Source organism: Eschrichtius robustus, chromosome X (assembly GCF_028021215.1).
Source record: "Eschrichtius robustus isolate mEscRob2 chromosome X, mEscRob2.pri, whole genome shotgun sequence".
NCBI lineage: Eukaryota > Metazoa > Chordata > Mammalia > Artiodactyla > Eschrichtiidae > Eschrichtius > Eschrichtius robustus.
The window spans coordinates 101,796,062-101,810,849 of NC_090845.1; the positions used below are offsets into that span (position 1 = coordinate 101,796,062).

At 37.7% G+C, this 14,788-nt stretch overlaps 1 protein-coding gene and 1 pseudogene across 1 annotated transcript in view; both read left to right on the forward strand.

Annotated features, from left to right (window-relative positions):
* HTR2C (5-hydroxytryptamine receptor 2C) overlaps positions 1 to 14,788 on the forward strand; it is a 114,069-nt gene that overhangs the window by 39,019 nt on the left and 60,262 nt on the right. The gene's annotated exons all lie outside the window — the stretch shown is intronic.
* LOC137757392 (ferritin light chain pseudogene) lies at positions 4,460 to 13,516 on the forward strand (annotated as a pseudogene).

Consider the following 14,788-nt stretch of genomic DNA (forward strand, 5'->3'; position numbering starts at 1 on the left):
TCTCAGAAATATGCTCCATTATTTCCAAAGAGCCAAATTAATTTCTAGAAACTCCTCTGTCTCCCTAACCAGATGACAATTATTATGTAGCCCATGATGACAATCAGAGATTTCATTGACAAGGGTCTCTACTTCATCGAGTTTTGCTCAGGATAATGCCTTTTAGCTTTACATTTTCTGGGCTTATTTTACTGACACAGTGTGCTTAGGTTCTTTTTATCTACATAGCTGAAAAAAGGTTACCATCCTTCTCTTTTCCTTCTTCCTGTAAGAAAAAGATAAATCAAGCCACTTGAGTATTGTCTATTCATCTGTCTTTTCAAACATTAAAAGGAGCACCTACACGTGCTGGGCTCTGTGTTGAATAAACATATTCCTTTGCCTGATAGGAGCTGTAATGAAGGACACTGACAGTAGCTGATAATTTTAATACACGGTGGTATAATTGTCAAGTTAGATCTATGTCAGTTTCTTGAGAAGACAAAAAGAAACTAGCTAATGGCTTCATGGAGCTGGTGACACCTAAGCTAGTGAAATTGTGTCTCACACTCAGGTTTGTCTAGTTTCAAAGTCTGTGTTCATTTCACGATAGTGTAAGAGTAGAGGTTGTACAATGCTGAACTAGCAATTAAATGTTGCTGAATCTAAGAATAGTATGCTTTTATTTTATATAAGGTTGTGCAGATAAGAAGAATAAAAATCATTAAGAAATAATTGCTGCCAAAATAATGTAATGTTAAAATTGTATATAATTACTTTCTGATTTTGTAAAACTCTGCAATATCCAAGAGACATTAAAGTGATCAAAAGGAATAAAATAAAAATTTAGAAGCCTTCAGCTTTAGTATATGGATTCTGGAGTAAGCTTTTGTAATCTACATTTTAGAAGGAGAAAATCAGCCTTCAACTGGTATTTCTAGGGACTTGTTGCAGTACCATAATTTCAGGTAAAAAGTAATTCAGAAAGCTATCAAAGTCTTTGGTCCGGTGTCTACTTCCCCTACAGTCTTTCCCTGGACAACACATCTACTTTCATATTCTCAGCTACCATCTGCCAATGACACCCAAATCTAGAATCCAGGCCACAAGCTTCTTCACCACTTTGAGCTTTTTATCTTCAGATCTTATGAATATTTTTATGCCAAGAGGAAAGCTTCTTTGTTTGTGAAAAAGGCATGCCAAAGAAAAAGGAAGCTGAGCAGAATCCAGGGAACAAAACATAAAGGTTGAAAGTTAGGAATGTAGCCAGATAGTACATTTAATCTGAGGGAAACAGGCAGGACAAGACCTGGGATTCACCAATGGGTTAAAGGAGACTTTTCCCTGTTTATCCTGCTGAGTCCCATGGGGTGCCGCGATTGCTCCATTTTACTTTCCAGCCATTTCTTCTTGCCTTTTTTCCCTTTTTTTCCCCCTGCCTATCTGATTTTCATACTTTAACATATGATTCATCTGTTCCTCAAGGTGTAGACATAACAGCTTCATTTCCTGATTAACCTTTGTTGCCTCCTTAACCAGGGCTCAGGGCCTCCTCCTGTAATACGGTTTCACCATCCATCCACTATTTTCATCCCTGTACCTGTCTCAACACCTTTTCTTTTGCCATTTCATGTCTTCAGTTTCAATTTTGAACCAAGACTTTCATCACACACACAAAAAAAGAAAAATTCTTATACTTCACCCCAAAGTGATTATATGATAGTGATGGTTCAGCTAAAATGTATAGTTTCTGTTTTTAAAACCAATTTATAAAAATATTTTATATTATATTATATTGAATATTAATCAATAACAGAGAAAATGTGACACAGTTAGACTAACAAACTGCTTATGTCATAGATAGAATGGCTAAGTGTGTTCTTGGGATTCTTAGAACTTCAGAGTAAGCCTCTTATCAGGTGTAATTTGAGGGACACTGCGAAAGTTGCTTTGTCCTCCCATACCAGCCAAAATTGTTCCCTGTCACTTTGTCTTCCCTACAATTCCAATCATAGAAATGTAATTTATATTCAAATTGTTTAATTAAAATATAGGTACTATAAATGGGAAAAAGAGGTTTGAAAGTAATGAAAGTGCCCAAGGACCAATTTCATCTTTTCATAATTTTCCCTAGACCCCCCCCTACATATTTTTTAGAGGATTAATATGCTAATGTTTATAGAATCCTTTAAAGTCTTTGGATAATGAAAGATATTTAAGTAGTACAATGACAATAGAAATATAGCAAAATATCCAAAGAACATACAGATGTCACATATAAATATGGAATACTCATATTGGGGAAACCCTTACATATTTCCTCTTTACCTTTACATGACATTTCTCGTCACTTTAATCATGACAATATCTGCCTTATGGAAAAAAAAAAAGTCCTGATAATATTCCCATTGCAGGCATTCATTACGAAGATTTAATTCACTGAGAAATATATTAGCATATTAAATCTACAGTTTGTCTATCAAGGCTAAATGTTTTATGTCACTATATTTCTAAATGAATAGTCTGAATAGAAGATAGGAGAGGAGTTATTGCAGGAAGCTTCTTCATGGGAACATTTTTGCTTTCTGGAAAGCTACTATTTTCTCCCAGCATGAGCCTTTGTTAGTCATTTACATGGAATCTATTTATTAACAACCACCGGTTCATGCTCCAAACATTCAAGGTTCCTCGTGGCAAAACAACCATTTCTTCCTAGGGTCACTTTTTTCCCTACTGTCTCTATGCAGCCACAATTTTTGAGACATTTTTAGTCCCACTACCTTCTCTTATGTCCCTTAGTATTCTGTGAATGGTTATTTACTCACCTAAACTGCTTTTCTGTAGAAATCATTATCTAGAGTGGTAGCCACCCCAAAACTCTATGACTCCTTCCTTGGTTACCCCAATTTTGTTCCCCATCCCTTATATGGGTTATACACTTAACAAACCTACATTATGAAAACCGGGCCATATTCTATGAAGACATTGTCTAGTAGCTAAGACAGATCCAGAATGTTTAAAGAGAATGATGAAAATGCCATCTTAAGCCCAAATAAACTGTTAGCGAATTGAAGTAGCTGATACTAATTTCCAATCTTCCCCAGTAATACCGGCTTATAAATTGAATTATTATGCTAAAGAGTGGATATTTTGTTAAATAAAAGTAAAAAACAACAAATAGTATAATAAGTATTTGAATATTTTTACCAGACAAAATGTCCTTTGATATTTAAGTTCATGATTAACTTTTTTAAACATACTGCAGACTTAAGAAGTCAAAAAGGTCTTTATAGTTTCATCTAATTTAAATTCTTTGCACTCATAAAAAGTCATGCCACCCCGTAGATGAAAATCTACCCAAAATCCATCATATACATCCAAAATATATTTCACAATCTCCTTTATTAATGCATGCAAACATTAAAACTACAACCTCGATGATTAAATAATGTCAGAAACAGACTCAAGAAATAAGGATTTCGAGAGGGCTCACGCCAGGGGGTGCTTCCCAGAGCTTCTGCTGCTAGTGTCCTTGCCCTTGCGGTGGGACACAGCCACCCCCCGCCCCTGCAGGAAACCCTCCAACACTAGCAGGAAGCTTACAAGTTCGCTACCAGCTAAGCAAGGAAGAAACCCATGTATTCACCATTGATACAGAGAACTTTGCCAACAGAAGACTGCACCACCTGAAGATTAACCGAGAGGGCAGAGGGCTTACCATTCAGATGGATCAGCAACTCTGACTCAGTTATAACTTCTCCTCAGAGGTTGAGTTCAGGGCTGTCAGGTCCCTCACCTTGGGCGAAGTCACAGAGAATCTTGGACTGGATTCTGAAGTTGCTAAAGCAAACACCCTGGGTTTTGTTGGCTGTCTGGCTTCAGTCCAATACAAGCACATAGCACCACTGAAGGCAGCCCTGCGCCACGCCGCCACCGCACCTGTAACCATCCAAGGGATCTTGACAGAATCCAGCTGTGGCTCGATGATGGATTCGGATGTGAATGCAGTGACCACGGTGCATTCTTCATCAGATCTTTTTGAGAAGACAGATGAGAGGGAGCCACTCACCAACGCAGTGCAAAGTGACTCGGCTCTCATCGGAGGAGTAATAGCAGTGGTGATATTCATCATCTTCTCCATCATCGGCACCATGAGCCGCTTCCTTTACCACCATAAGCAGTCACACCCTACCAACCAGATGAAGGAGAAGGAATATCGGAAAATTTGGACAGTTCCTTTAGAAATGACACTGATTTTCAAAACACAGTGAGCGAGTGTAAGCGGGAATATTTCATCTGAAAAACTGCAGGGCCACCTCATACTCTTTCTTTGTTGTTCATTTTTGGTTTCTCCTTCTCCTCTTTCTCCTCTTTTTTCATTTTGGTCATTCTCTTTCCCTGTTTTCCTTTTATTTTTGGAACACACCTGCATTCACCATAGCATCTATCCCCTCGAACCAGCCCAGAATACCAGGCAGCTATGGCCACTGCCTTCCTCTGTGACAAACTTATCATGGTGAAAATGATCGTTCAAGAGACTGATTACTTTAGACAAGGAAGAGACACATGTGTGCACATGTCCATATTCAGTTCCGTATTTCCACTTTCTAAGATGCAGCCTTCAGTTCTGCAACCATTCAGTCTTTCAGGCTTACCTTGAACCTGAGCTCTGTGACTTCGGCATGAAACGGTCATCCTCAACACCCTCCCCCATTTCATGTCCACCCCGACCAGGGAGCTCAGGGTACCAAAAGAAGATGCTAGGGCCTGGTTTGTGTCAGTGGCACTTTAAAAGGAACAAGAGAGGTTTGTTGTGTGTTAATTTTCCCCCCACAGGAAGCCCATTACCCTAACTCATCATCATTGTTCGCTCTGACTCATCCCCTGAGTATTTTCAAATATAGGATTCCTGATAGCCGTGAGCTATTGCTTTGTTCCTTTCTTACCACTCTCTCCCGGGGCTGACACTTTAGAGCAGCACACAATAGCATAAACCTAGGGGAAGCATGGAAAATAGTTGCTTGAAACTAGGAGGTAAAAAGAAAGCTGCTAGGAAGTAGATGTTCTATAACTTAACAAATGCCTCTTCCAGTTTTGTGGGAAATGCTAGCTAGGTTATTCCTGGGATTATTATACTGATATATATATATCATTATATATATATTATAATATATATTATTATACAGTATAATATATATATATTATACTAATTCCTGGTATTAGTATACTGATATATATATACATATATATATCGTTGCTGCAGCAAAAGCAATTCAAATAAAAGTCTAAATTAGCACTTGGTTCCATGAAAGAGCTTAAACCATCTTAACTCAGCTTTAAGGAAAAACAAAAACAAAGCAAAACAAACAAACAAACAAAAAAAACTGCATGAAAGCAAAGAAATACCAAACAGAATTCTTTCCTTCCCTCCACTCACTAAAGATCTGGTGAAGAAAGTAAACACAGGTTTCACATTTTAGAATAGACATAATAATCCACGTCTGTCCGCTGAGCCATTTCTCTAGGAGGTTTAGGATGAACTGATGTATGAGGCATTCTGACTAGCTCCAGGGATCCCCCACTGCTTAATTTGAGAGGAGCCCTTAAGTTCCGCAGCACATCACATTTTCAAATCCGCTTCATCCTATGTATATAAAGGCTCCCACACACTTCTTTCTGCAGGCACAAACTCCCAGACGAGGCAGTGACACATTTCAGGGTATTTGCCCCTTTTGACACAAAAACATCCATGAAACACAGTCATTCCTTCAAGAAGTTATCTTGGGCTCATGCACGAGGTGGTGGTATGAATCCTGGTGATTTTGCTGTAGTGATATTCCTCACTCTTTGCCTCTGGTCCAGCTTCAGGAAAAAGATGAGGGGGAAAGGATATAAATGCTCCAGTAGGCTGGGAATGCGAATAGAATGGTCCACAGACGTGGAAAGTACTTGCTGATTCCCTTTACAAGACAGACTCGATTTGCATCCCATCTCGTTCTCCGTGTGTCTGTCGCTTCTGACTATTTAACACTTTCCTGCATGATAAGGCTCACAAGGAGGAATTCCTCAGCTTCACCCCATTTCAGGTCTATTCCAGGCTTTTCTTTCAGTGTCAGAGCACGTGGGGTAAGGATTTTGTTTGTAATCATATTTCTCAACTTGAAGATGTTGTTCCAAATACACCCTCTCCTTTTAAAAAAAAAAGAAATAAGGATTTGGAAACTCTTGAAGACAAGTTGGTGGAGGAGGCCCATTAATACTGTCATAAATTTCTTCCAGGGTAGGATAAAATAGTCGAGCAAAAAATGCTATCCCCATCCTGGAGACTGGTTCATCGGATTGAATCCAAATTCACAAATCTGAAGTACCAAATTACAGTTCAAACATGGAGTATCTGGACAGTCCAAGGAAGCTTTTTGTGCTGGTAGTGATGTAACTTCAGGTGTTTTTGCTAGTCTTGATATTCACTCTCGAGAGAAGATACCACAGGAGAAGATTTTAATGCAGAGGAATCTAGACCTGAGATGAGATATGGAAGACCAAAAGTAGATATTCTGCTTCCACACAAGCTATGTCATTCCAGAATGACAAGTTATATCTCTACCAAAGATCTTTTTCTGTAGCAAGAATGTTGGAAAACTTAGGTACCAGGAACCTATGCAGTGAGACCAGCTGCTAAGCAGCTCGGCCACAGAGGGCAAGAGCTGGTTGTTAGAAGCTCCTAGTACAGTACTAGGTCTGTCTCTCATTGGTCCAGAATCTGGGTGGGGCTTATTATGTCAATAATCGGGAATTGTGACACCATAGAACACGTAGAGACTGACATCTGTGTTATTAACTGAGCTATGTGAAACATTACATTACAAACAAACATTACTAAGGCAGACTGTAACTTCAAGAAGTTTACAGTATACCAGAAGAGATAAAAAGAAAAATACAGCAAAATATAGATATTAAGATACAGATGTACTCACGGTACCATGGGAAGATATAGGAAGGAATAATTAACTCTGTATGCTAATTACTAAAACTAAACTAAACTACTAAACTCTGCAGTTTTAGAAAGGGCTTCCCAAATGAAGTACTGTCGCAGCTGGGTCTTTAATTATGTGTAGGAGTTTGTCTAGTGGACCAGGAAAAGGATCTGAAGAAGGGGTATTTTACAGATGTCATTCTAGGCATTCCAGTCCTTTCCCTAACTAAAATAAAGTTTTACTTATCCTTGCCAGGTTTTCCAGATATACATTCAAAATGTACAAAGGTATGGGAAAATGAAAGTGGAAAAATGGCTAGAGATGGGATTGGAGTAAAAAGCAAAATATTAGATCTCAGAGAAGTAATTCTTCATTACATAGGTATGACCTCTTTACTTAGGTTTTATACTTGATGGGATGAGGAAATATCTTGGCAAGAACACTTGTAAACCATAACTAATGTTGTATTTCTTAGAAAGCTAAGCAAAATTAACTATTTAATGAAATCCTATAGATTTATTTTTATAATGCATGTAGTATTCTTAGTGACTTTCCTGTGAAGTCGTGGAACCTAAAACTATACCTAGTGTGTACCTAGTCAGTGCTACAAATTTGTAGGACAACAGACCATTTTATATGATTAATTAGCAGGAAGTTAAAATATGACTTGAGTACTAAGAATATACAGTGATATTAGGTAATCAACATCTAAAATGTTATGCAGGTATTAATACCATGACAATATAATAACAAAACATAAATTCTCCTCATCCAAAATGGAGCCATGCATTGTTCAAATTACTGGCTGAAAGAAATCTTGTGTTCATCAAGTTCCACAAAGAAAATTATATAATAAATAGTATTCTGTTTTGTAAACAGTCTTTTCCCTAACTAAAATAAAGTTTTACTTATCCTTGCCAGGTTTTCCAAAGAATACAGTCAGCCCTTTGTATCTGCGGGTTCTTCATCTGCAGATTCAACCAACCACAGGTCCAAAATATAAAAAAAAAAAAAAAATTCCAGAAAATTCCAAAAAGCAAAACTTGAATTTGCCACACAACTGCAACTAGTTACATAGCAATTACATTGTATTTATAACTATTTACATAGCATTTACATTGTATTAGGTATTATAACTAAACTAGATATGATTTATGCATTCGGGAGGATTATATGCAAATACTACACCATTTTATGTAAGGGACTTGAGCATCTGCCCAGAGTCCTGGAACCAATCTGAATCCCACCCCCAATACCGAGGAATGACTGTGTTAACTAGTAGAGTGCTTTTTCTATAAGTCTTTCATTTTTATCTGCTTCTACTTAATAGCACTGCCCTATTTTGAGCTATTTGACCATAAATTTCCATTCTGTCTCCTTTCAAAATCAATTTGTAATGTTTAGGAGGGCTAAAGAGATATTTGGATGATGACTTGAAAAAGATATTCTGCATCAGGTAATCAGGCCCACCTTTCTTCTTGATACTTTTCCTCAACCCTAAGCTAAAACTAAAAGAATAGCTTTTACCTTAAAGTACCTTAAAGTATCAGAATATGTAAAAATGCTGGAAACGGGTCTTAGCATTTCACACAAGTCCTATAAAATCAAACAAAAAGAAATCTAAAACCCTACCAGAAATTAATAAAGAGTATTGGATGCATGGTAGAACTTTTAAATGTTTATAAAAACTACAATGATGTGACTAGAATGAGAAACAATACTAAAGTTTGTCAACCCAAAGGACCACAAACTATAAAGAGGCCAAAAGGCAGTTTAGTTGGGGTCTTGGAATTGCTATTCTGGGATCACAGATTCCAGAGGAACACAGAATAGTGTCCCATCAGAGGAAATGGATAGGGGTTTTTACGGGAAAAAGCGGGAAGCTCATGCAGGCTTACATTACACAAGTTGTTTCCCAAGAATGTGGATTGGAGGATAAATTTGTTCTATAAATACAACTGGGTTATTGAGCATATCTCATCTATTACTACGGAAAGGTATGTTTTCTCTAGTTCAGAAAAAGTACAGTTCTCAGCATTTTTCTTTCCTTTTGGCAGCTCAGCAACTATTCAGCAGTTTTATTTAGACTGTTCAGCAAAAGTTCAGCATAAGCAGTGAACATGGAGGTCCTCGGGGCACTTCTCAGTCATTCCTGACCTTGCTCCTTTCACATGTTCAACCTAAGTTCTATCTCCTCGGTTAGGATGGAAAAGTGGTAAAAGGAGATCTTGACTCACTCTCAATCTTGCTTTCCAACTTCCTGATATGACAAGGGAAGCTGGAAGACTAGAAAATCTGCATTAATCTAAAAAACTGGCAGTAGAGAAAGTACAGAATACTATATCGTTGGCATATATACGCCAAATGTGGGAATAAACATTTTTTAAAGCACATTACTGTAAATGCACAGAGCCACATGATTTTTATAGCTACTCTTATGATTTGACAAAAATTAAGAGCGGGTCTACTGTAATCAACTTCCTACATCTCAATATAAAGTTCTTCCTTCCAGCTCTTTAACTCCTTCATTCACAAATATTGTGTTCTTTGACATCATTGCAGATCTCCTTGACTTTTTGTCCAACTCTCTTGCTTCCTCCAAACTTCACTTTCTTCCCTTTGCAGCCTTCTCTGAGAAGACTTATCTTATAAACCTGGAGAGAGTTAAGTTTATCATACTCAGTATTTCCAGAATATCATGTGCACTGCCTCTGTCATGGCACTTAACTCACTGTAGTGAAATTTTTGTTTGCATGTTTGTCTCTCCATTATACAGTGAATCCCTAGTTATTAACATAGAAAAATTCTCAGTGAAACACAATACAAATTGAATTAACAGGGTGAAGTCATGGCTTTTAATATGTATATTCAAATCCAAATTATCAATTGCATCACTTTCAGTGTTAATATCACCAAACCTCAGGGGTTTTTGGCTTTCATCTGTAACTAATTTATAAGGTTATTGTGATGCATAAATGATATAATCTGTAAAGTTTCCTGGAAAAAAAATATACCTAACTACTGCTAGTTTCCTTTTATCTCATGAATTTAAGGATTTTTAAACATATTATGAAATATATAAATATGGCATTGTGATAGGTTAAACACAATAAACTATAATTAATCCTGGTAGAGCCTGAAAATCATTTAATAAACTTCAATGCATATTTCTAATAAACATTTTTCAAAGACGGAAACAGAAAAGTCATTTCTTAATATATTCTAAGTCAACAGCCAGTATAATAATAATGTGTGGATGTAGGATTAAACATATAAAAACATTTTTTAAAAAGTTAAAAGTACAGCAATAGGTCATACTATTTATGATAGATGAGACATCAAAATCAATGATAAAAGAAAACATGTTAGATAAATTTAGATTCTCGCCTCATTTCACACACGAAAATAAAGTCTAGGAAGATTAAAAAGTTGACTATTTCAAACCTATCCAAGTAAACACAAGAAGAAATTGAAAAGGATATTTAGCCAACTATTGGATATTTACCTAACATCTAAGACGAAGAAACCATAGGTGATTACACAAATGAGAAGACTGAGAGATTTGGCTACATAAAAATATAACATTTCTGACTATGGCAACATTTTTTTAAAATGTAAAGTAGAACATAACTAATTATCAGAGAAATGCAAATCAAAACTACAATCAGGTATTGCCTCACACTGGTCAGAATGGCTATCATCAAAAAGACTACCAACAATAAATGCTGGAGAGGGTGTGGAGAAAAGGGAACCCTCTTGCACTGTTGCTGGGAATGTAAATTGGTACAACCACTAGGGAGAACAGTATGGAGGTTCCTTTAAAAACTAAAAATAGAAATACCATATGATCCAGCAATCCCAATCCTGGGCAGATATCCGGAGAAACCATAAATCGAAAAGATACATGCACCCCAATGTTCACTGCAGCACTATTTACAATAGCCAAGACATGGTAGCAAACTAAATGTCCTTTGCCAGAGGAACGGATAAAGATGTGGTATATATATATATATATATATATATATATATATATATATATATATACAATTGAATATTCCTCAGCCATAAAAAAAGAACAGAATAATGCCATTTGCAGCAACATAGACAGACCTAGAGATTATCATATTAAGTGAAGTCAGACAGAGAATGACAAATATATATCACTCATATGTGGAATCTAATTTTAAAAATGATACAAATGAACTTATTTACAAAAGAGAAACAGACTTACAGATATCGAAAACAAACTTACGGTTACCAAAAGGGAGAAACATCGTGGGGAGGGATAAATCAGGAGCTTGGGATTAACATACACACACCACTATATATAAGATAGATAACCAACAAGGCCCTACTGTATAGCACAGGGAACTCTACTCAATATTCTGTGATAACCTATATGAGAAAAGAATATGAAAAAGAATGAATATATGCATATGTATAACTGAATCACTTTGCTGTACATTTGAAACACAACATTGTAAATCAACTATACTCCAATAAAATTTTTTAAAAAACGTAAAGTAGACTGGGATAAAATAATTGCAGCAAGAAACAAACATAACCAAAATTACAAGATAAAGCAACGACTGACATAAAATATTTGTCTCAAATATTTAACAATTGTGTTAAAATACTATATTATAAAATACACCTATAGGTTTATTTAGAAGAACAGTGTATAATGCATCCCTTAGATACTGGGAAATGAATATGAACATGATGTTTCCATATTCTCATTCATACTTCTATTCAAAATCACCATTTCCATTCTGTGTATTAGTAATATGGTCTCAGTGTGCAAAATTTTCTACAATTTCTAAACTGTGTGAGATTATAAAATTTTAAGATGTGTTTATAACACAAAGATTATATGTGGATATCAGTCTTTAGTCCTTCCAAAATTCTCTCTTCCTTAAAAGCAACAAGAAATTTTACAAAAATTGTCAGAATCAACTAATTCGGGACTCTGGAAGTTATTTAAAAGCTCAAAGCAATCCAGGGAGTGTTTATTCAAAAAAAAATGACTGAATTTTGGTAAGAACAACAGTCTCTGTAGCATTTTAACTTGCCCTATTTCATTACCCCTCTCAGGCTCCGGGGTAGCCTTGAAAACCAAGAGCCTGCAATCTCAGTGCAAACTAGCAGCCCAATACCTACCAGAGGGAACAGAGCTAGCACACTCCTTCAGAGCCTCATTTCCAGAGAATTGTCATTATTTGACATGTCTGGTGGTCCCCTGGAAGAATTAACACCAATTCTTCAAAAACTTTTTCAAAATTTTTTTAAAAAAGAGGAATTCTTCCCTACTCTTTTTATGAGACAGATAATATCCTGATACCAAAACCAGACAAAAATAGCATAAGGGAAAAAACTATATAAATCAATATCCTGTATGAATATAGATGCAAACATCCTCAACGAAATACTAGCAAATATATGAAAAAGGTTGGACACCAATAAAATGGGTATTGGGCTTCCCTGGTGGCGCAGTGGTTGAGAATCTGCCTGCCAATGCAGGAGACACGGGTTTGAGCCCTGGTCCGGGAAGATCCCACATACCACAGAGCAACTAAGCCCGTGAGCCACAGCTACTGACCCTGCACGTCTGGAGCCTGTGCTCCGCAACGGGAGAGGCCGCGACAGTGAGAGGCCCGCGCACCGCGATGAAGAGCGGCCCCCGCTTGCCGCAACTAGAGAAAGCCCTCGCACAGAAACAAAGACCCAACACAGCCAAAAATAAATAAATAAATAAATTTTAAAAAATAATAATAATAAAAATAATAAAATGGGTATTATCCCAGAAATGCAAAGTTGGGGCAGGGCGCTCAGCCGTCCCCCGGATCTGTCTTTTGCTTCAACAGTGTTTGGGCAGAACAGACCCAGGGACGCCCCTTGCTCCAGCTTCCAACCACCCTCCAACCACCCTCCAACCTTTTTTCCAGTCGCAACTTTTGGAATCAGCCACTCAGCCATCCTCAGCTTTCGGAACCAGCCAACGCCATTTTTTGAGCTTAACTCCGTATTACCGATTAACCACAAGCTCCCAGATTCCTCAGAATTATTCCACTGAGGTGGAGGCTGCCATCAACCGCCCAGTTGACATGCATCTGGGTCCTCCTACACCTACCTCTCTCTGGGCTTCTATTTCCACCGCGAGGATGTGGCTCTGGAGAGCGTGGGCCACTTTTTCTGCAAATTGGCCGAGGAGAAGCACGAGGGCACCCAACGTCTCTTGAAAATGCAAAACCAGCGCAGCAGCCGCACCCTCTTCCAGGACGTGCAGAAGCCGTCCCCAGATGAGTGGGGTAAAACTCAGGACGCTACGGAAGTCGCCATTCTCATGGAGAAGAACCTGAGCCAGGCCCTTGAGGACCCGCAGGCCCTGAGTTCTGCCGGCGCAGACACGCACCCCTGTAACTTCCTGGAGAGCTGCTTCCTGCAGGAGCAGCTGAAACTCATCAAGAAGATGGCGACCACCTGACTAACCTCCGCAGGCTGGCTGGTCCCAGGCTGGGCTCGGCCAGCATCTCATTGAAAAGCTCACCCTGAAGCACAACTAGGAGCCTCCAGAGCCCAGAAGCCTTTGAGGAGCCCCCCTGGTGTCAGGGCTCCTGCCTGAAGCCCCTCTCTGCAGCCACTAGGCAGCTTTTTAACCACCCTGGAGCCCTGTCCCAAGCCTTGGACCAAATGGAAACAATAAAGCTTTTTGAAGCAAAAAAAAAAAAAAAAAAAGCAAAGTTGGTTCAACCTGTGAAAATCAATCAATATAATGCCCCTTATTAACAGAATAAAGGGAAAAACACTACCTGATTACCTTAATAGACTCAAAAAAGCATTTGACAAAATCCAACCCCGTTTTGTGATAAAAACAGCAAACTAGAAATAGAAGGGAACTTCCTCAGCCTGATCAAGAACTTTGTGTAAAAGTGAAGGATACATGAATATGAGTTTGTTGTGTTCATTTGAATTACAGAGCTTTGATTCCTATTGAAAATAGAGGATCTCAGTACCTAATGAAATGAAACTTCAAATGTTCAAATTCACCATGAAATTTTCTTAGTGGCTTGGGTGAAATGCTGTTTAAATTCCTTTCTCTTTTGAATACTAATGTCCTTCAAAAATCTAGTAACTATCCTTACTAAAGGTTTCTGCTTATCTGATGGAGCAAAGCAGAAACCTTTTTCGAGTGCCTGGATTATTTTTCAATTCCCAACCTGACCCTAATATATAGAGAATTAGCTCTATCCCTGATAATTCCAAGCAGCAACATTGAATATAATACTGAATCATCTTTACAATAGCCAGGTCATGGAAACAACATAAATGCCCATCGACAGATGAATGGATAAAGAAGATATGGTACATATATACAATGAACTATTACTCAGCCATAAAAAGGAATGAAATTGGGTCATTTGTAGAGACGTGGATGGACCTAGAGACTGTCATACAGAGTGAAGTAAGTCAGAAAGAGAAAAACAAATATCATATATTAACGCATATATGTGGAATCTAGAAAAATGGTACAGATGAACCGGTTTGCAAGGCAGAAATAGAGACACAGATGTAGAGAACAAATGTATGGACACCAAGGGGGGAAAGCTGGAGGGGGGCGGGGGGAGGGTTGGTGTGATGAATTGGGAGATTGGGGTTGACATATATACACTAACATGTATAAAATACATAACTAATAAGAACCTGCTGTATAAAAAAATAAAATAAAATTCAAAAAAAAGTATTTAGCTCTGAAGCAAAAAAAAAAAAGATATTTTAAGAATAAAGTTGTATTACTAAAAAAATACTGAATCATCTCCATCAATCCTCAACCACAC